General features: G+C 40.3%; 1 protein-coding gene and 1 long non-coding RNA gene across 5 annotated transcripts in view; both read right to left on the bottom strand.

Annotated features, from left to right (window-relative positions):
* KCNAB1 (potassium voltage-gated channel subfamily A regulatory beta subunit 1) overlaps nt 1-21,641 on the bottom strand; it is a 427,972-nt gene that overhangs the window by 169,217 nt on the left and 237,114 nt on the right. The gene's annotated exons all lie outside the window — the stretch shown is intronic.
* Nucleotides 1,588-21,514, bottom strand: LOC125964379 (uncharacterized). 2 transcript variants are annotated; one of them, XR_007477355.1, is made up of 4 exons: nt 21,205-21,514; nt 20,606-20,691; nt 18,324-18,444; nt 1,588-1,787 (listed from the first exon to the last, which is right to left on the bottom strand). It is a non-coding gene; the product is annotated as an uncharacterized LOC125964379 (long non-coding RNA). The 2 variants fall into 2 exon arrangements; XR_007477354.1 differs by lacking the exon at nt 18,324-18,444.

Raw genomic sequence — 21,641 nt, 5'->3', positions numbered from 1 at the left:
GTCCCTCTTATGCCTTCATGGTATTGTGCTATAGCCATTTCTATTTGGCAATTTGTTAAGGAAAATGAAGTGTCTCCACAAAATTGCCAAGTACTAAAATAGCACCAGCTGCAATTTTTGAGGGGGGAATTGATTTTTCATATTCTCCAGACAGCTTCTTTTTATAAATAGATGATTTGTGTTAAGGCGGTCAGATGGCTCTGAGATGCCACTTACTGGGGAGGGGAACTGTTAAGGGCACTTACCATTCATTCAAAGAACTTTCATGAACTACAGAAATCTCCGAAATTTTTCCATTTAAATTCAAGAATCTAATCAACCTGCCCAGGTATTGGATTAGCCACAACGACACAGTTAAGACTTTCTGCTTCCCTTGCAGGTTTCTCGAAATACTCCAGGGACCACGTCCCTTCCTTCTGCTAACTATATGCTTATTCTCAGTAGCTAAATAATATTATTCTTGAGAGCCATGTGGTTTAAATGTAAATGCTGTTAAGACTTTAAAATGAGACACACACAACCTATATGCTGCATGGAAGTTCACAGTGAGCAAAGGGGTTTCCTGTTTGAATGTTAATAAAACAAAATTAAGATGCAGAGATACTGGATTCCCCTTCTAACTAGGTAATGATTCCAAATTATAGCTTTAAATGTGGGCTCAGGTGGCAGTGCGGCAGTCTTTGCTGCAGGCTCTGGAGTGCTCCTCCCGTTAATTTAAAGAACGAGATGCTGGGAATTCTCAAATCCTGATTTGGAGTTCTCCCTCAAGTGACCTTAGAAGATATTAGGGCTGCTGAGAGCTGGATGCTGCATTGGTATACTTTCCATATTCCAGGGAGGGGCAGGGGGGAGGCTATCATGCACAACTTCATTAACCCCGCAACCTCAGGAGGTCAAAATTCTGTTCTCTATTTTCTTATTTTTTAATGGATGTCTATTGAGCACTTACTGTGGACCAGCCCTCTTCTAGGTGCATGGAACTTGGATAAGGCTGCCAGTATCCTTACTATTAAGGAGTTCATGTTTCAGCATAGGAGACAAACCACAAATCAGTGACTAAGTCATGATTCCATAATTTCTCCCTCCACCATCCTCTAGCATCATCCTTCTACAGTTTCAATTTCTGCTCAGTTATTCAAAGTCTACCCTCTTCTCATCCTGTCATTTATTTTAAACATGATAGGAGAAGAGGAGGGAACATATAGTCTCAAAAGAGAAACTGTAGACCATAAATATTTTCTATTTTCCATCTTCAGTATTCATGAAAATGCCATATTGCGTGCATGTTCTTGAGGGCTAAGAACTTCTATCTTTCATTAACTTTTATGTCAGAGGCCAAGTATAGAACAAAATACTAAGTGTTCAACAGAGAGGAAGAGAAAAGCTTGGAAGAGGAGCATTTCTCCCTCCTGCCCCAGCCTTTCTGAACAGTAAGCCCACCCTGCTAGGCTGGAAGTGTGTTCACCCTTTGTGCTTTCTCAGTCTGCACGTACAATTTAATTTCTGCAATTTTTCAAAACTTGTTTGCCTGGGTCATGTCTGGTCTGCATCCGTTTGGAATGTACAAGATTGTAAACTCTTGGAGGTGGGACCTTGTCTATTTTAATTCATTTTGGGAAGGGTGAGGCTGGGGCTAAATGCTTTGCAAGATCGTGAGCAATCAGGAGTTGAAATTCAAGATGAAAGGGTTCAGGCTCTTCCTGACAAAATAGCTTGATTCGTCCTGGCCCCCAAGTCACTTCCCAAGTCACAGCAGACAAAAGAGCACAAGGTGGTCCAGCAGGAGCCTAGACTCAAAGGAAAATAAAAAGGAACTATCCAAATATAAAAGCATGCAGTCACTATGATAACAATTGTGAAAAAATATGGATGCATAAGAGCAAACACTGAAAAGGGGTGCAAAGCTAGGAGAGTTGTATTGGAAAGGGAGAATCTGGGGGGATTAAAATTGCCTGAATAATGTAGCTGACATTTTGTGGGGCTAAGGGAATTTTAATGGCAATAAGCAACTTCCTGAGGTCAGGAGGAAGATGAGCCTCTTGCCCTCATTTGTCTCCTATTCTACTCTATACAGAGAAAAGAAACCAATGGTTATTGACACTATTTATGTACCAGGCCCCTTACACATGTTCTATCATTAAGCATCCCAACCCCCTTATGAAGTAGGTACCATTGCTACCACTGACTACGTTTTTCCCATTTAACAAATGGGAAACCAAGAGCTTTGGCAAACTGACTGGGATCACACAGTAACTGGTAGAGGCAGGATACGAACCCAGGCCACGTTAGTCCACAGCCCTGCTCTTAACTCTTTTACTACACAGCCTAGGTTTGGGGCTAGCTTCCTGTCTCTGGGACAACAAACATTAGAAAAACCCTGAATTTCCTCTTCCTTTCCACAGCTCTGGTCTAAGTCCCTCAAGTAACTATTATACTTCATTTCAGGAGAGGACAATTCACATTTTCATCACTAATGGATTGTGTTTGATATTTAGCTTTGAGTCTACCTCCTTCCTGGGTGTTGTCCTTCCCATGATCTCTCCTTGGACACACCTTCTCTGATAGTTAAGTACAAAGGGACTTTTAATGAAACAGATTTTTGAATATTGCTTCTTTTTCGCATTCAGATGGCTATGTTTATTTGCGTTGCAGCTTTAAATCACCCACAAGTATCATTGATTCTGTACTGAGAGGCACATACTCCAGATTGATTCCTAATACATGTTGTCATGAGCTGATGATCATTTGATATTCATCAAAGGACTTGGATTCATGCTCAACTGAGGTCTAAAGGGGAGAACTGCTGACATGAAAAATGGACTGAGCTTAACTAGAATTAAGCACTCTACACTGGTGTTCAAATACACCTCATTTGGGCTTCCCTGGTGGCGCAGTGGTTGAGAGTCCGCCTGCCGATGCAGGGGATGCGGGTTCATGCCCCGGTCCGGGAGGATCCCGTGTGCCACAGAGCGGCTGGGCCCGTGAGCCATGGCCGCTGAGCCTGCGCGTCCGGAGCCTGTGCTCCACAGCGGGAGAGGCCACAGCAGTGAGAGGCCCGCGTACCGCAAAAATAAATAAATAAAAAATAAACAAATACACCTCATTTATCACGCAAACATCTCAATTGCTCAGAAGAAGGTAAAGGACTGTGCAAGTTTAGACTCTTAATTGTCCAACCCAGCCTGAAACCAGAGGAATGGAACAGATTGCCTCTGATACTTCCTTCAGACTGATAATTCTGTACCCTCTTTGGCATGCTACCCTGGCATGGCTCTTAAAATTACAAGAATTGAGCAGGTAGTGACAGAGAGAGTGCTAAGTATTGTGTGGAACAGAGAGAAAATAAGCGTTCAAATGTCAAGTATATAAGCAGAGCGCACCTAGGCTACTGCAATGGACTTGAAGTTTGTCACTTCTGTTTAGCTGTTGAAATGGGAATGCAGTCGTGGAGTCTTGCCTTGGAGCATCCTAGTCTTGGAGGACATGGGTTAATGTTGAGATTTTGCACCATATTATGAAGTTGCCTTGCAAAGGGGAGCAGTTTATGCCACCCCAAAATGTGGCACTTTGGCACATGGATTATTTTGAGCTGAAACAATGAAGACCCAGCAGACTCGGGAAAAACTCTTACTTCTCTCTTAACTGTCTAAAAGAATTTAGATAGTGGGCCTGGCCCAGAAAAGGAGCTAATACCAGAGGTATTTTTTTATCTGGAAGACTTAACCTGCATGACAGGATAAACATTTGCTTTTCTTAACTTTCTGTGAATTACCGTCCTCCCCTTTGAAGCCCCAAGCCCCCATCCCTTTCCTTAGCTCAGGATGGAATATAAGTCTTAACTGCTGGACTGCCTTTGGGTCTCATATTTTTATGGCTCCTGTATGTACAAAACTAAATTTGTTTTTCTCCTGTAATCTGTCGTAAGCCAATTTTTATTGTTAGACCAGTCACAGAATCTAAAAGGGTAGGAGGAACATTTTTCCTCCCCTACACTTGTAAACATCCCTAACTATAATAAAAATAACTGCTGAAGTGTAGAATTCACAGATATCTTAACACTTACTTCCTGTAATAAGCACTATGTTTGATCAGCTTAATTGGATTATTTGTAAATGAGTATAACAAAATGCTAAATGAAAACATTTTCAAATAATAATATAATTGGTTTGGGCTGGACATACAGTCAGAGAAGCACAAACAAATGAACAAATAAATAATTACTAAAGTACTGAAGTACTAAAACCTGCAAGGTTGAACTTGATAAGGTATAACCACTTGTCAAACTATGGGGCATTTAAATAAGTTTCTCAAAGAGTTACCTATATTCACCTGATACACAGTAGTGTTATAAATCTTAAATGTGATCTGGGGTTAAATCAATTATTTTTTTGAGACAACATAGTGTTTCTCTAGTTAATATAACTAGCTTCACCTTGAGCATCCAGGCATTCACACTGGAGTGCCAATTACACAGATTCATTGTCACTGCTCTTTCTGTGGCAGCTTGGGAGACGGTATCCTGACTCTCCACTCACATGATCAGAAAATCAGCTGCCACAGACCGTGTCTGAGACAGTTCAAAGAGTTGAACTGGACTCCTGAGGGTGGACTGCTCCTATTCTAAGAATTGTTCTTTAGTTCCCAAGGAATTTACCAGCAGAAGACATTACAATGAATAAGTTGTTCAAATTTGTGTGTGAGAGTAAAATTCTAAGCAGTATTTTTTTCTAGGAGCCAGTGGATGCATAATTAAATGAAATGGTCTGGAGAATAAATATGCCCCCCTTTATTCAATAATAATAAAGATAACTATAATGCCAACAAAACAATAATAGTGTGTATCACTGATTGAGTATTAGTTCTGTGTTGTGTACTTTTCTAAGTACTTTACATGTATTAACTCAATCCTCACATGAACCTATAAAGTAGATACTATTATTATTTCCAATTTCAGATGAGGAAACAACTACAGAGAGTGCTTAATTAAGGTCATGTAACCAGTAAGGATTAAAACCTAGACAATTTGTCCCCAGCAATCTTGCTCTTAATTTTAATGCCACAATTGCTTCAAAAACAGCAGGAGAGTGTGCCCTGGTTGCCTAGTGGTTAGGATTCTGGCTTTCACTGCTGTGGCCCAGGTTTAATCCCTGGTCAGGGAACTGAGATCCCACAAGCCACACAGCCAAAACAAACAAACCAACCAACCAGGAATACAAAGGTTTGATACTTCGTCGGATGTTTGACTGAGTTCACACAAACACACGATAGGTTTTCCTCTGCATTTAACTGTTCCTTCACTCCTCTTTCCTTACCCACATAGTTGTTTCTGATTAGCAATCACCCATCAACTTAGAAAACTTAGAAAGTACAGAAGGGCACAAATATGGAAAATCACCCATAATCCATCACTACATATTTTCCAGTGTTTGATAAGTAGGTAAATAGATAGATAGATAGACAAACAGATAGATATATGCAGGTATACATATAGATACAGATATATAGATACAAGTACAGGTAGAGATAGATAGTTGATAGATAGATAGATAGATAGATAAGGCTCTGTAAGAACAGTTTCTTTGTCTGTTTTATTTACTGTGGTATTTCAACCTCCTGGAACAACGCTTGGCACAGGGTGGGGGTTCAAAAACATTTGTTTAATAAATACAGCTAAATAATTCACTTACTTACTCCAAAAATATTTATTCAGAGCCTTCTCTGTGCCAGGCACCATTCTGAGTAGTGGGGATATAGCAGTGATAAACAGAGATCCCTGCCCTCATGGAGTTTATATGCTACTGGGGACTGTCTGACAATGAACAAATAAACAAATTACACATATGTTTGTGTGTGTATGTGTGTATACATATATGCACATACATACACACATATACACACACCAAGTGTTAGTAATGTCAAATGGTGAGAAGTTTCATGAAGAAAAATGCAGGGAAGGGGGATGGGGAGTACAGGGTAGGGGTGGGGTGGCTATATGAAATAGGGAGCTGTGAAGACCTCACTGAGAAGGTGCTCTCCGAGAGATGAGACCTGAAAGTGGTGAAGGGGTAGTCATGCGGTTGGCTGGGGAAGAACAGGCAGGTAAATGCAGGTACAAGGCGCTGGAGCATGAGTGGACTTGGTCTGTGTCAGGAACATCCAAGAGGCCCATGTGGCAGGAGCAGAGTGAGCAGAGGCAGGAAGAATGAAGAGGGCCAGGAAGCATTGTGGAGTTGGGAGTGCCAGATCAGGTAGGGCTTTGTTGGACCACTGTAAGGGCTTTGGCTTTGACTCTGAGTGGATGGAGAGGCACTGGAGAGTTCTACACAGAACAGTGACATGAAATAACTTAGGGTTTAAAAGAATCCTTCTGTCTGCTGGGTTGCAAGTAGGCTGTGTAAGGGAAATAGCATTAGGACCAGTTAGGAGGCCATGGCAGTAACCCAGGGGAGGGATGGGAGTTGAGTTGGATGGCAGCAGTGGAGGAGGCGAGGAACAGTCAGAATTTGGATATATTTTGAAAGAGCCAAGAATGATTCCCAAGTTTTGGCTTTTGCAACTAAGAGGATGGAGGAAATTAACTGTCATTAATTGAGATGGAGAATGCTGGATGAAAGCCAGGTTGGGTGGGGTTGGGGAGTCAGGAGTTTGGTTTTTGACACGGCAAGTCTAAGATCCAAGCAGAGATGTCAAGTGGGCAGTTGCAGGTACAAATCCAGAGCCTGAGGGAGAAATTCATGCTGGATACCGTGATGTGAATATCTAATTACAAAATTTAGATTATCTTATGAATAATATGGTAATCTACTGTTTTCATTTAACATATTATGAACACTTTCTCATGTTAAATAAAATTATATATGTTTAAAATAAACATCACCCAAACACTTGAGGTTAAGAATAGCTCTGGAAACCACATTTGTTATTTTGTTTAATCCTCACACAAACACCATGGTGTAGTTATTTTGATGCTCATTTACATGAGGAACTGAGGCTTCAATGAGGTAAAATGACTTGCTCAAGGTCACCACCAGCACGTGGGGGGATAGGATACAAACTTGTATTTTCCAAGGCGTTTTTGACACCATGTTTGCCTCTAAGGAAACATTCTCAGTTTTACTTTTTTCTATGACAAATCTATAGAAAGTTTATTGCAGCTAAATATCTGTTAAGTGTCTCAGGATGTTGCTCAAAAATAGAATCTATAATGACACACTCTATGTATTGCATAACATGGTGATGCACAACTTCTATCTAATCTGATCATTTGCAGATGGCATAAATTCACATAATGGTTCACATACACCATGGTGATCATTTCCTCAATGTTACATAAGCAAATCATTCGTCGCTTTCCTGGTGTCCTTGCTCATTTTTGTCCTCTTGGATCCTGGTTGAAGGTCACTGACCTTTCTAATCTCAAGGTAATAAGGGCCCACTGATCTGAGCTGATGAGCTAGAGGGAAATCACTGCTTATTCACAGGGCTTCACCTTTTGAAATCCCTTTAAAAACCAATGGCAGCGTGTTATGGGAGAGGAAGGACAAGGTGTAAGGTCATCACAAATTCTCTTAGAGCTATAGAAGCTGGGCCTCTTATGTCCCTTCCGAGCCAGACCTGAGGCCCGTGATACCATAGGGTGCTGGCTAGGAAGCTGAGGAGAGAAGAAATTGGCAAAAATGGAATAAGTTGGACTTCCCTAGTGGCACAGTGGATAAGAATTTGCCTGCCAACGCAGGGGACATGGGTTCAAGCCCTGGTCCAGGAAGATCCCACATGCTGCGGAGCAACTAAGCCTGTGCACCACAGCTACTGAGCCTGTGCTCTAGAACCCGCATGCTGCAACTATTGAAGCCCATGTGCCTAGAGCCCGTGCTCTGCAACAAGAGAAGCTACCGCAATGAGAAGCCCGTGCACTGCAATGAAGAGTTGCCCCCACTCGCCACAACTAGAGAAAGTCCACGCTCAGCAACGAAGACCCAACGCAGCCAAAAATAAATAAAATTAAATCTTTAAAAAAAAAAAAAGGAAAAAGTCATGAATTCACAGAGAAAATCAGAGTGACCACTGGCAGAATTTTTATTTTTCTGCAATGCAAGGAGCTGCATTCATTTTTAATGCACACCAACAGAACGATTCAATCTAATTTTGAAAGAAGGTTTACAGGTAATATATACTCTTACTCAGAATGGAATTGGAATGGTGTTGCTGCTAGGTACATTCATATGAAATAAGCGCAAGATTTTTTTTTTTTTTTTTGCCACATCATACAAGGCATTTTCTCTTTTGAGTACTGTAGAATGCACTGCCCTTAAAATACTCATATTTTGTGCATAGTGGTTATATAGTTCTTTGTTGATAAACTTTGTAAGTGGTCATAGTCTAATAAAACAATAATGATAAGCTCTACTGTTTCTTGAGGACTTTTCATCCATCAGATCTCCTGAGAAGTATTTTAAATACTGGCTAATTTTATTCTCATCAAAACCATGTTTTACCATGGGGAAACTAAGCCATCTTTTCTCATGGGAGGCCACACAGGTGGGAAGTTGGGGCATGGAAGTCTGACCCAAAGGCTGGCTCAGGCTCTTTCTTCCAAAAAATTGGGAAAAAAAATCAAGGAAAACCAAAATTGTAATCATTTCCACTGGTATATGCAGTGGTTTCTAATTTGTGTGAAAACTTCTAGCACTTCCCAAGGGACTTCCAAGGAAATTTCAGAGATCCAAGTTGTTATAAGCTTGTTTGCAGTGACAGAAAGGTACCATGAGGGAAGGAAATGGACAGGCACTGCAGGAGGTAAGAACACAGTGAGATGAGCAGGGCCTCAGCTTCCTCTGGGCTCCTCCTCTGGCCTTTCTGGTATCCTGTGCAGGGTCCAGAGCACAGTTCCCTCTCTCCCTATCTCCTTCCTTCCCCTAACATGCAGACCTCATAGGAGAATGGAGCTTATCTGACTCTGGACAGCTGTTGGCAGATGGAGGGACAGAAATGACCAACCAAAATTATGTCATGACCTTTGATTTGGGGGTTTTTATTTATCGATGGTGTTGGTTTGATTTAAGTGAAGGGATTATATGGAATAATCAGGAAAAATTCTTAAGCCTCATTTTGTCAAAAGTTCTAATCCTTTAAAATAAGTCCATTCGCTTGGAGATTCATGATGGCTGAAATGATGAAAAGATTCATTGTTCTAAACCTGTGCTGTCTAATAGGGTAGCTACTAGCCACATGTGGCTATTGTTCACTTGAAATGTAGCTAATGCAACTGAGAAACTGTATTTTTTATATTACTAAATTTTCCAATCCCTATCAAAGTGTCAATGGCATTTTTCATGAACTAAAACATATAATTCTAAAATCTGTATGGAAACACAAAAGATCCAGAATAGCCAAAACAATCTTCAGAAAAAAGAACAAAGTTGGAAGTATACATATCCCTGATTTCAGGGGGAACTTCAAGATGACGGAGGAATAAGACATGGAGATCACCTTCCTCCCCACAAATACATCAACAATACATCTACATGTGGAAAAACCCCTACAGAACACCTACTGAATGCTGGAAGAAGACCTCGGACTTCCCAAAAGGCAAGAAACCCCCCATGTACCTGGCCATGTGGCTGACAGGGTCTTGGTGCTCCGGCCAGGTTTCAGGCCTAAGTCTCTGAGGTTGGAGAGATGAGTTCAGGACATTGGACCACCAGAGAGACCTTCTGGTCTCACGTAATATAAATCAGCGAGAGCTCTCCCAGAGATCTCTGTCTCAATGCTAAGACCCAGCAGAACTCAATGACCAGCAAGCTCCAGTGCTGGACACCCTATGCCAAACAAATAGTAAGACAGGAAAACAATCCCACCCATTAGCAGAGAGGCTGCCTAAAATCATAATAAGGTCACAGACACCCCAAAACACACCACCGGACATAGACCTGCCCACCAGAAAGACAAGATCCAGCCTCATCCACCAGAACACAGGCACTAGTCCCCTCCACCAGGAAGCCTACACAACCCACTGAACCAACCTGAGTCACTGGGGACAGACACCAAAAACAACGGGAACTACGAACCTGCAGCTGTGAAGAGGAGACCCCAAACACAGTAAGATAAGCAAAATGAGAAGACAGAAAAACACATAGCAGATGAAGGAGCAAGATAAAAACCCACCAGACCTAACAAATAAAGACGAAATATGCAGTCTACCTAAATAAAAAATTCAGAATAATGATAGTAAAGATGATCCAAAATCTTGGAAACAGAATAGACAAAATGCAAGAAACATTTAACAAGGACCTAGAAGAACTAAAGATGAAACAAACAGTGATGAACAACACAATACATGAAAAGAAAAATACTCTAGATGGGATCAATCGCAGAATACTGAGGCAGAAGGACGGATAAGTAACCTGGAAAATAAAAAAGTGGAAATAACTACTTCAGAGCAGAATAAAGAAGAAAAGAATGAAAAGAACTGAGGACAGTCTCAGAGACCTCTGGAACAACGTTAAATGCACCAACATTCAAATTATGGGGGTCACAGAACAAAAAAGAGAAAAAGAAAGGGTCTGAGAAAATATTCGAAGAGATTATAGTTGAAAACTTCCCTAATATGGGAAAGGAAATAGTCAATCAAGTCCAGGAAGCACATAGAGTCCCATACAGGATAAATCCAAGGAGAAACACGCAAAGACACATACTAATCAAACTATCAAAAATTAAATGCAAAGAAAGAATATTAAAAGCAGCAAGGGAAAAACAACAAATAACATACAAGGGAATCCTCATAAGGTTAACAGCTGATCTTTCAGCAGAAACTCTGAAAGCCGGAAGGGTGTGGCAGGACATATTTAAGGTGATGAAAGGGAAAAACCTACAACCAGATTACTCTACCCAGCAAGGATCTCATTCAGATTTGTCAGAGAAATTAAAATCTATACAGATAAGTAAAAGCTGAGAGAATTCAGCACCACCAAACCAGTTTTACAACCAATGCTAAAGGAACTTCTCTAGGCAGGAAACACAAGAGAAGGAAAAGACCTACAATAACAAACCCAAAACAATTAAGAAAATGGTAACAGGAACATACATACCAATAATTACCTTAAATGTAAATGTATTAAATGCTCCTACCAAAAGACATAGATGACTGAATGGATAGAAAAACAAGACCCATATATATGCTGTCTACAGGAGACCCACTTCAGACCCAGGGACACATACAGACTGAAAGTGAGGGAATGGAAAAGATATTCCATGGAAATGGAAATCAAAAGAAAGCTGGAGTAGCAATTCTCACATCAGACAAATAGACTTTAAAATAAAGACTATTACAAGAGACAAAGAAGGACACTACATAATGATCAAGGGATCGATCCAAGAAGAAGATATAAAAATTGTACATATTTATGCACCCAACATAGAAGCACCTCAATACATAAGGAAAATGCTAACAGCCATAAAAGGGGAAATCGACAGTAACACAATCATAGTAGGGGACTTTAACACCCCACTTTCACCAATGGACAGATCATCCAAAATGAAAATAAGTAAGGAAACACAAGCTTTAAATGATACATTAAACGAGATGGACATAACTGATATTTAAACGACATTCCATCCAAAAACAACAGAATACACTTTCTTCTCAAGTGCTCATGAAACATTCTCCAGGATAGATCATATCGTGGGTCACAAATCAAGCCTTGGTAAATTTAAGAAAATTGAAATTGTATCAAGTATCTTTTCTGACCACAAAGCTATGTGACTAGATATCAATTACAGGAAATAATCTGTAAAAAACTACAAAACACATGGACGTTAAACAATACATTACTAAATAACCAAGAGATCACTGAAGAAATCAAAGAGGAAATCAAAAAATACCTAGAAACAAATGACAATGAAAACACAATGACCCAAAACCTATGGGATGCAGCAAAAGCAGTAATAAAAGGGAAGTTTATAGCAATACAACTGTATCTCAAGAAACAAGAAACATCTCAAATAAACAACCTAACCTTACAACTAAAGCAACTGGAGAAAGAAGAACCATAAAACCCCAAAGGTAGCAGAAAGAAAGACATCATAAAAATCAGATCATAAATACATGAAAAAGTAATGAAGGACACAATAGCAAAGATCAATAAAACTAAAAGCTGGTTCTTTGAGAAGATAAACAAAATTGATAAACCATTAGCCAGACTCATCAAGAAAAAAAGGGAGAAGACTCAAATCAATAGAATTAGAAATGAAAAAGGAGAAGTAACAACTGACACTGCAGAAATACAAAATATCATGAGAGATTACTACAAGCAACTATATGCCAATAAAATGGACAACCTGGAAAAAATGGACAAATTCTTAGAAAAGCACAACCTTCCGAGACTGAACCAGGAAGAAATAGAAAATATAAACAGACCAGTCACAAGCACTGAAATTGAAACTGTGATTAAAAATCTTCCAACAAACAAAAGCCCAGGACCAGATGGCTTCACAGGCGAATTCTATCAAACATTTAGAGAAGAGCTAACACCTATCCTTCTCAAACTCCTCCAAAATATAGCAGAGAGAGGAACACTCCCAAACTCAGTCTACGAGGCCACCATCACCCTGATATCAACACCAGACAAAGATGTCACAAAGAAAGAAAACTACAGGCCAATATCACTGATGAACATAGATGCAAAAATCCTCAACAAAATACTAGCAAACAGAATCCAACAGCACATTAAAAGGATCATACACTATGATCAAGTGGGGTTTATCCCAGGTATGCAAGGATTCTTAAGTATACGTAAATCAGTGTGATAAACCATATTAACCAACAGAAGGAGAAAAACCGTATGATCATCTCAACAGATGCAGAAAAAGCTTTCGACAAAATCAACACCCATTTATGATAAAAAATCCTCCAGAAAGTAGGCATAGAGGGAACCTACCTCAACATAATAAAGTCCATATATGACAAACCCACAGCCAACATCATTCTCAATGGTGAAAAACTGAAACCAGTTCCACTAAGATCAGGAACAAGACAAGGCTGTCCACTCTCACCACTCTTATTCAACATACTTTTGGAAGTTTTAGCCACAGCAATCAGAGAAGAGAAAGAAATGAAAGGAATCCAAATCGGAAAAGAAGAAGTAAAACTGTCACTGTTTGCAGATGACATGATACTATACATAGAGAATCCTAAAGATGCTACCAGAAAACTACTAGAGCTCATCAATGAATTTGGTAAAGTAGCAGGATACAAAATTAATGCACAGAAATCTCTTGCAGTCCTATATACTAATGATGAAAAATCTGAAAGAGAAGTTAAGGAAACATTCCCATTTACCATTGCAACAAAAAGAATAAAATACCTAGGAATAAGCCTACCTAAGGAGACAAAAGACCTATATGCAGAAAACTATAAGACACTGATGAAAGAAATTAAAGATGATAAAAACAGATGGAGAGATATACCATGTTCTTGGATTGGCAGATTCAACATTGTGAAAATGACTCTACTACTCAAAGCAATGCAATCTCTATCAAACTACCAATGGCATTTTTCACAGAACTAGAACAAAAACTTTCACAATTTGTATGGAGACGCAAAAGACCCCGAATAGCCAAAGCAATCTTGAGAAAGAAAAACAGAGCTGGAGGAATCAGGCTCCCGGACTTCAGACTCTACTACAAACCTACAGTATTCAAAACAGCATGGTACTGGCACAAAAACAGAAATATAGATCAATGGAACAGGATAGAAAGCCCAGAGATAAACCCACGCACATATGGTCACCTTATCTTTGACAAAGGAGGCAAGAATATACAATGGAGCAAAGACAGCCTTTTCAATAAGTGGTGCTGGGAAAACTGGACAGCTACCTGTAAAAGAATGAAATTAGAACACTCCGTAGCACCATACACAAAAATAAACTCAAAACGGATTAAAGACCTAAACGTAAGGCCAGACACTATAAAACTCTTAGACGAAAACACAGGCAGAACACTCTGTGACATAAATCACAGCAAGATCTTTTTTGACCCACCTCCTAGAGAAATGGAAATAAAAACAAGTATAAACAAATGGAACCAATGAAACTAAAAATCTTTTGCACAGGGAAGGAAACCATAAACAAGATGAAAAGACAACCCTCAGAATGGGAGAAAATATTTGCAAACAAAGCAATTGACAAAGGATTAATCTCCAAAATTTACAAGCAGCTCATGCAGCTCAATATCAAAAAAACAAACAAACCCATCCAAAAATGGGCAGAAGACCGAAATAGACACTTCTCCAAAGAATATATACAAATTGCCAACAAAGTCATGAAAGGATGCTCAATATCACTAATCATTAGAGAAATGCAAATCAAAACTACAATGAGGTATCACTTCACACCAGTGAGAATGGCCATCATCAAAAAATCTACAAACAATAAATGCTGGAGAGGGTGTGGAGAAAAGGGAACCCTCTTACACTGTTGGTGGGAATGTAAATTGGTACAGCCACTATGGAGAACAGTATGGAGGTTCCTTAAGAAACTAAAAATAGAACTACCATAGGACCCAGCAATCCCACTCCTAGGCATATGCCCTGAGAAAACCATAATTCAAAAAGAGTCATGTACCACAATGTTCATTGCAGCACTATTTACAATAGCAAGGACATGGAAGCAACCTAAGTGTCCATTGACAGATGAATGGATAAAGAAGATGTGGCACATATATACAATGGAATATTACTCACCTATAAAAAGAAACAAAATTGAGTTATTTGTAGTGAGGTGGATGGACCTAAAGACTGTCATACAGAGTGCAGTAAGTCAGAAAGGGAAAATCAAATACCTATGTTAACAGATATATATGGAATTAAAAAAAAAAGATTCTTAAGAACCTAGGGGCAGGACAGGAGTAAAGATGCAGACATAGAGAATGGACTTGAGGACATGGGGAGGGGGAATGGTAAGTTGGGACGAAGTAAGAGAGTGGCATGGACATATATACACTACCAAATGTAAAATAGATAGCTAGTGGGAAGCAGCCGCATAGCACAGGGAGATCAGCTTGGTGCTTTGTGACCACCTAGAGGGATGGGAGGGAGAAGCAAGAGGGAGGAGATATGGAGATATATGTATATGTATAGCTGATTCACTTTGTTATAAAGCAGAAACTAACACACCATTGTAAAGCAATTATACTCCAATAAAGATGTTAAAAAAAAAAACCCTGATTTCAAACTATACTACAAATTCACAGTCATCAAAACCGGAGAGTACTGGCCCCAAACAGACACATAGATTAATGGAACAGAACAGAGAGTCCAGAAATAAACCCACATTATATGAGCAATTAATCTACAACAAAGGAGGCAAGAATATACAATGGAGAAAAGACAGCCTCTTCAATAAATGCTGTTTGGACAACTGGACAGCTACATGCAAAGGAATGAAACTGGACTACTTTCTCCCCACGCACAAAAATAAATTCAAAATAGATTAGAGACCTGAAACCATAAAACTCCTAGAAGAAATCTTTGGCAGTATGCTCTTTGACATTGGTCTTAGCAATATTTTTTTGGATCTGTCTCCTCAGGCAAGGGAAACAAAAGCAAAAATAAACAAATGGGGCTACATCAAGTTTAAAGTTTTTGCACAGTGAAGGAAACTATCCACAAAGGGAAAAGGCTGTCTATTGAATGAGAGAAGATATTTGCAAATGATATATCTGATAAGGAGTTAATATCCAAAATACACAGAGAACTCATACAACTCAACATCAAAAAAACCAAACAACCTGATTAAAAAAATAGGCAGAGGATCTGAATAGACATTTTTCCAAAGAAGACATATGGATGGACAACAGGCACATGAAAATATGCTCAACATCACTAATCATCAGGGAAATGCAACTCAAAACCACAATGAGATAACTCCTCACACCTGTCAGAATGGCTATCAACAAAAAGAGAAGAAATAACAAGTGTTGGCGATGATGTGGAGAAAAAGGAATCCTCATGCACTGTTGGTAGGAATGTAAATTGGTGCAGCCACTTACAGAAAACCGTGTAGGGATTTCCCCCAAAATTAAAAATAGAACTATTATATGATCCAGCAATTCCACTCCTTGGTATTTATTAGAAAAAAGGAAAACACTAATTAGAAAAGATATATGTACTCTTGTACTCATTGCAATATTATTTACAATAGCCAAGATATGGAAGCAACTTAAGTGTCTATCAAAACATGAATGGATAGAGAAGATATGGTGTGTATATATATATGTGTGTGTGTGTGTGTGTGTGTGTGTGGTGTGTGTGTATATATATATACACACACACACCACACACACACACACACACACACACACACACATATTACTCGGCCATAAAGAATGAAATCTTGCCATTTGCAACAACATGGATGGACCTAGAGGATATTAAGCCAAATGAAATAAATCAGAGATAGGCAAATTTCACTTATATGTAGAATCTCAAAAACAAAACCAAGGAATAAAAATAAAAGAACAGAAACACAGTCACAGATCAGAGAATAATCAGGTGGCTGTCAGAGGGGAGGAGACTAGGGGGAGGGGAGAAATAGATGAGGTAGATTAAAAGGTACAAACTTCCAGTTGCAAAATAAATGAATCACAGTAGTGAAATGTACAGTGTGGGGAATATAGTCAATAATTGTGTAATATCTTTGTATGGTGACAGATGGTAACTAAACTTATTGTGGTGATCATTGTATAGAAATATCAAATCATTATGTTGTGTAATAGGAACTAACATAGTGTTGTAGGTCAATTATACTCACAAAGCAAACAAACTCATAGAAAAAGAGATCAGATTTGTGGTCACCAGAGGCTGGTGGGTGCGGGGGTAGAGGGGGAGGGGAAATTGGATGAAGATACTCAAAAGGTACAAACTTCCAGTTGTGAGATAAATAAGTACTAGAGGTGTAATGCACAACATGAAAAAATATAAGGAACACGGCTCTATGCTACATATGAAAGCTGTTGAGAGAGTAAATCTTAAGAGTTCTCATCAAAAGAAAAAAAAATAAAAGCATCAAACAGTATTCTGAGCATCAAATAGGCTCTGGCGATTTTTTAAGAAGTGAAATTGCCTAGAAGAAAAAACAGTAAGAATCTTATACTACACACAATGCAGAGTCATTAGGTTTATGAAACATTACACAACATACAAGAAGCAAGAAATGGAACTCTTGAGGAGCTCATAAAAATAACATTTCCCCCTACAGCTCAGATATTATGACTTTCTTTTTGACCTATGTCTCCACTTGAAAGCTCCCACTCTGCAGCATGAGCCTCTTCTTGGACCAGCCAAAGGATTCAGAACTTTCAGCATTTTTATTAAGAACCAGCATGCATGTATTCAAGCCTGGTTAACAGAACCCAGTCTTCAGAACAAGGGCGTGCGCATGCGTGTGTGCGTGCGTGCATGCGTGCGTGTGTGTGTGTGAGACAGAGAGAGAGGGAGGGGGAGAGAGAGAGAGGGAGGAGGGGGAGAGAGAGAGAGAGAGAGAGAGAAGTGGGGGGTGGTAAGTACATGCTCATGAAAACATTCATATTTCATGACTTTGGCCATTAGGACTTTGTTTCTTCCACTCTACCATTTCAAATAAAACACCCACCACATCACAACACACCAGAGGCATTCTGCCAACTGAGTGGGCAGTTCAAGGAACTCCTCATTGCTATAACTTGGGAAGACAGAGCCAACAAGATAAAAAAATTCATCTTGGGAGCTACTTCTGACACCACATAACTTCTGCTCCGACATGGTCCTGTCTCTGTGGGATTTCATCATTGCTGGAAAATTCAGAGAAATATTGCTCTTTGAGACCTTCTTTTCTACAGCGGTAAAGGACATTTCTGCAGAAATTTGTGCAGCCAGTAAGGGAATTTATTTAGAACCTCAATGTGTATTTTGTGGGGTCAGTGACTATAAATTCCCAAGTTAATTACAGATTTAACTTGTGCTGCTTTTTGTTGTATTATTTGCATGGAAACCTCAGGGGAAGGGAGCTTGAAGAGCTGCTGACTATCTAAATTTGAAAACTAGGAGCTTCCTGGGTTTATAAAAGGCAGTGAGTGAATATCAGAAAGCTCGGGTTTAGTTAGTGTCTGACTGTGATGTCACCCAGCCCCTTTGTGACTCTCCTGTACCATCAGCAACTTGGGCAGCTGATCCCTGCTGTGGTCAAGGAAATAACACAAACAAACTTAAATGAGTTCTGGAAGTAATGATCATATTTGACAAATGAAGGCAGAATTTAAATTATTTTTTGTGGTTACCACCTTAGGCTTACCTGATGTGCCTCTTGTGGAAACTGGTTTTGCAGAATGAAAAGTTTTCATGCTCACGTTCACCCCCTCTGTAAGTGATGTGTTAAGACAGGTTTCCATGTTTTTCTAACTCAGGGTCATTTTCTGTAGTGTGAAATTGCAAGCAGTTTAGAATAACGAAATATCTGATGCAATATCTGAGGTTCTGAGGCTTCAAAATCAACTCCCTAAAGGTGACTGTAGATGAATATCAGAAAACATGTACATTATATGGAATGCTCCCAAACTGAATTTTTTTTTTTTTTTTTTTTTTGCGTTACGCGGGCCTCTCACTGTTGTGGCCTCTCCCGCTGCGGAGCACAGGCTCCGGACGCGCAGGCTCAGCGGCCATGGCTCACGGGCCCAGCCGCTCGGCGGCATGTGGGATCCTCCCGGACCGGGGCACGAACCCGTGTCCCCTGCATCGGCAGGCGGACTCTCAACCACTGCGCCACCAGGGAAGCCCTCCCAAACTGAATTTTGATTGTGGAGACAAATTTACTCCTTGACAAAATTAGCAACATGATTCTAAGTTTTGAATTATAGAGTAAATATGATTTTATTTTTTTCCAAAAAAAAAAAAAGCCCTCCACTATGAATTTGCTGCAGTACTTCAATTAACAAGAACCTTTACAGTAGGTCAACACATACAGAGCTAACTGCCTTGTAAGAAGGCAAGTGGAGCACTGACCATGAGTGAGGATGCCGGCCAGGCAGTGGTACATCCCCTTTACCTCAGTCCCACCATCTGTGACCTACCTCTTAGAGAGCTTTCCAGGGCCACTGTGTTAATGCTTGTGAGTCTGAGTTAGAATCTAAGGACATGGGTCTCATTCAATGCTGGCAACTTATGTAAATTAAAAATAGTAGATTCTTTGGTGATGTGTCATGTGTTCTGTATAAAATATTTAGATCTTTCCAATCTGCATTTGTTTCTTTAAAAATGATAGCCCAAGTGTGAATATACTCTTAAAAGTCTTAAATTTCACCACAGGATCCATTTGTATGATACATTATTAATCTTTTAGAATGAAACATGTGTCCCTATAAATAAGGTCGAACAGATACTGAAATATCAATTGACTCCATTTCAAATGCCTTATCCCAAGGCAGCCAATTACGAATGCCTTCAATCTTTCTCTCATCTGACACAGTAAATGAATAGTAACAGGGCTTGTAGGGTAGATTCTTGAATGGACATCTTTCATTTGGGTATTTTGTGTGAGCTACTATTCTTCTTAAGGCAGCAGGTTTTGCTGTTTGGAAATGAATACAAAACATATTGAGTCAAAGTAGATACATCACAAGCTGTAGAGACTTAGTTTATCTGGAACTAAATAGGGACGACTATGGAACTGAATATTTAATATTCAGTTGACCATCCTCTACTTGCCTCACTGGCACTGGTCTTTTTGGGGGGATGGGTGGGAGGAATATGCTTAGTCAGACAGGATTGCTGAGGTTATCTCAATTCTCCATTAGAAACAGAAACTGAGATGTAAATTTTCACAAAGTTAGGAAACAGGAATAATGAAACATCTTTTTTCTACCTTTGGGGCTTTATTCTAATGCTCCTTAAGTTTTCTCATCTGTCTTCCTCATTGCATCTTAAAAAAAAAAGGGTAATTGACATTTTTAACTCACTGTGTTTCAGCCAAGGGATCTGATACTTAAATGTTTTTAAAGACATTATGGCAACACCTTCATGGTAGACAGCCTCTGACATCCCCCAACATCCCTTCCCTCCAGTATTCACACCCTCATGTAATCCCCTCCCTTTGAGTGTGGGCTGGACTCAGTGACTTGCTTCTAACAAACAGAATACAGTGAGTGATTGGATGCCACCTTCAAGATTAGCTTACAAAAAGACTCCGGCTTCCTTCTATCCTCTCTTGTTCACCCTCTCTTGCTCTTACTTGCTCTCTCTGATGGAAGCCAGCCTCTATGTCATGAGCTCCTCCACAGAGAGGACCGTATGGCAAGGAACTGAGAGAAGCCTCCAGCCAACAGCCAGCAAGGAGCTGACCTATGTGGGAGCTTGTGAGTGAGTTTGGAAATGGATCTTCCCCCAGCTGAGCCTTGAGATGACCGCTGCCCAGGCCAACACTTGAATGTCAGCTGGTGAGAGGCCTGGAGCCAGAGGACCCAGCGAAGTGACACCTAGATTCCTGAGAAACTGTGAGATAATGTGTGGTTTTTAAGCCACTACATTTTGGAGTAATTTGTTACACAGCAATTAACAACTAATACAACCTCCAACACTTACAATATTATATTCACTTGTCTGTGAGCTCCTTCAGGCCAGAGTTTGGGTCTGATTCATCCTTGTATGTCTGGCACCCAGCACACTGCCTGGCACATAGCAGAAGCTCAATAAATGTTTGAGAAAGGGAAGAAGAAAAAGAAGGAGAAAATGACAGGCAGAAGGAGAGAGGAAGGGAAAAAGGTAGGTATCTGTGAAAGAATGGAAACTCAGGCTGACAGAAGCTGAGAATTAACAGCCCACTGCCTGTGACAGACTTTACCTCCACTTCTAATTAATTTTATATTTGGTAAATGGCTTAACAATTGCTCCTAGCAGAGTTCTCCCCTTGGGTGTGTGCTGAAATCATCTCAGGAGCTTTTGTCAAACATGTGAGCTCAGAATGCCAGACCCATTATCCTAGACAGCCTGCCGCTCCTGGTGAGAGGCCCAAGCCTGATCATCAGCACAAAGGAGTCCACAGCCGGGCTTGATACCATGTAGCCAATCCCACCCCATGGCGGGGAGGTGCCGGTGGGGAATCTGTGAGGCGAAGCTTATCAGAGAACAGGGCAGACAGCAGGAAGGGGCCAGCTGGCTTCTGGGGGGTGCTGCAGCCTTACCTTGCCCAGGACCAGTCAAAGCCTTTCTCCTGAGGGTGGGGGGGGGTGGTTCCTTTCCAGGCTGCTCACCTGCAGCCTGGGTGGCCAGGAACATCAAGGGAACAGGGAAGAGATCCGTTGAGTGGGACCCCAGGGCAGAATCTGACTGGGAGACTTTGGTAAAGAGGAGACAGCCAGCCACTAAAGGAGTTATCCCAGCGTCTGATGAGGTACCTGCCATTAAAGTGTTAGATACATAGAAAGGGCTAAACTGGGGTAAGGAATTGGGGTGGATAAACTCTGAGGTCCTTTTCAACAGTGTAAGCTGTGTGTGGACATGATACTGTGACATATTCACTGAGGTGTCATTCTCTTGCACTTCCTGTGACCTCAACCACCCCTGCCCCCATGACATCCCATTTCAGAAGCTGGAATCGCAATTCTCATCATCGCTGAGT

The sequence above is a fragment of the Orcinus orca genome, chromosome 5 (genome assembly GCF_937001465.1).
Source record: "Orcinus orca chromosome 5, mOrcOrc1.1, whole genome shotgun sequence".
Lineage (NCBI taxonomy): Eukaryota > Metazoa > Chordata > Mammalia > Artiodactyla > Delphinidae > Orcinus > Orcinus orca.
Note: the sequence above shows the minus strand (reverse complement) of the source record. Positions and strands in the feature narration are given on the sequence as shown.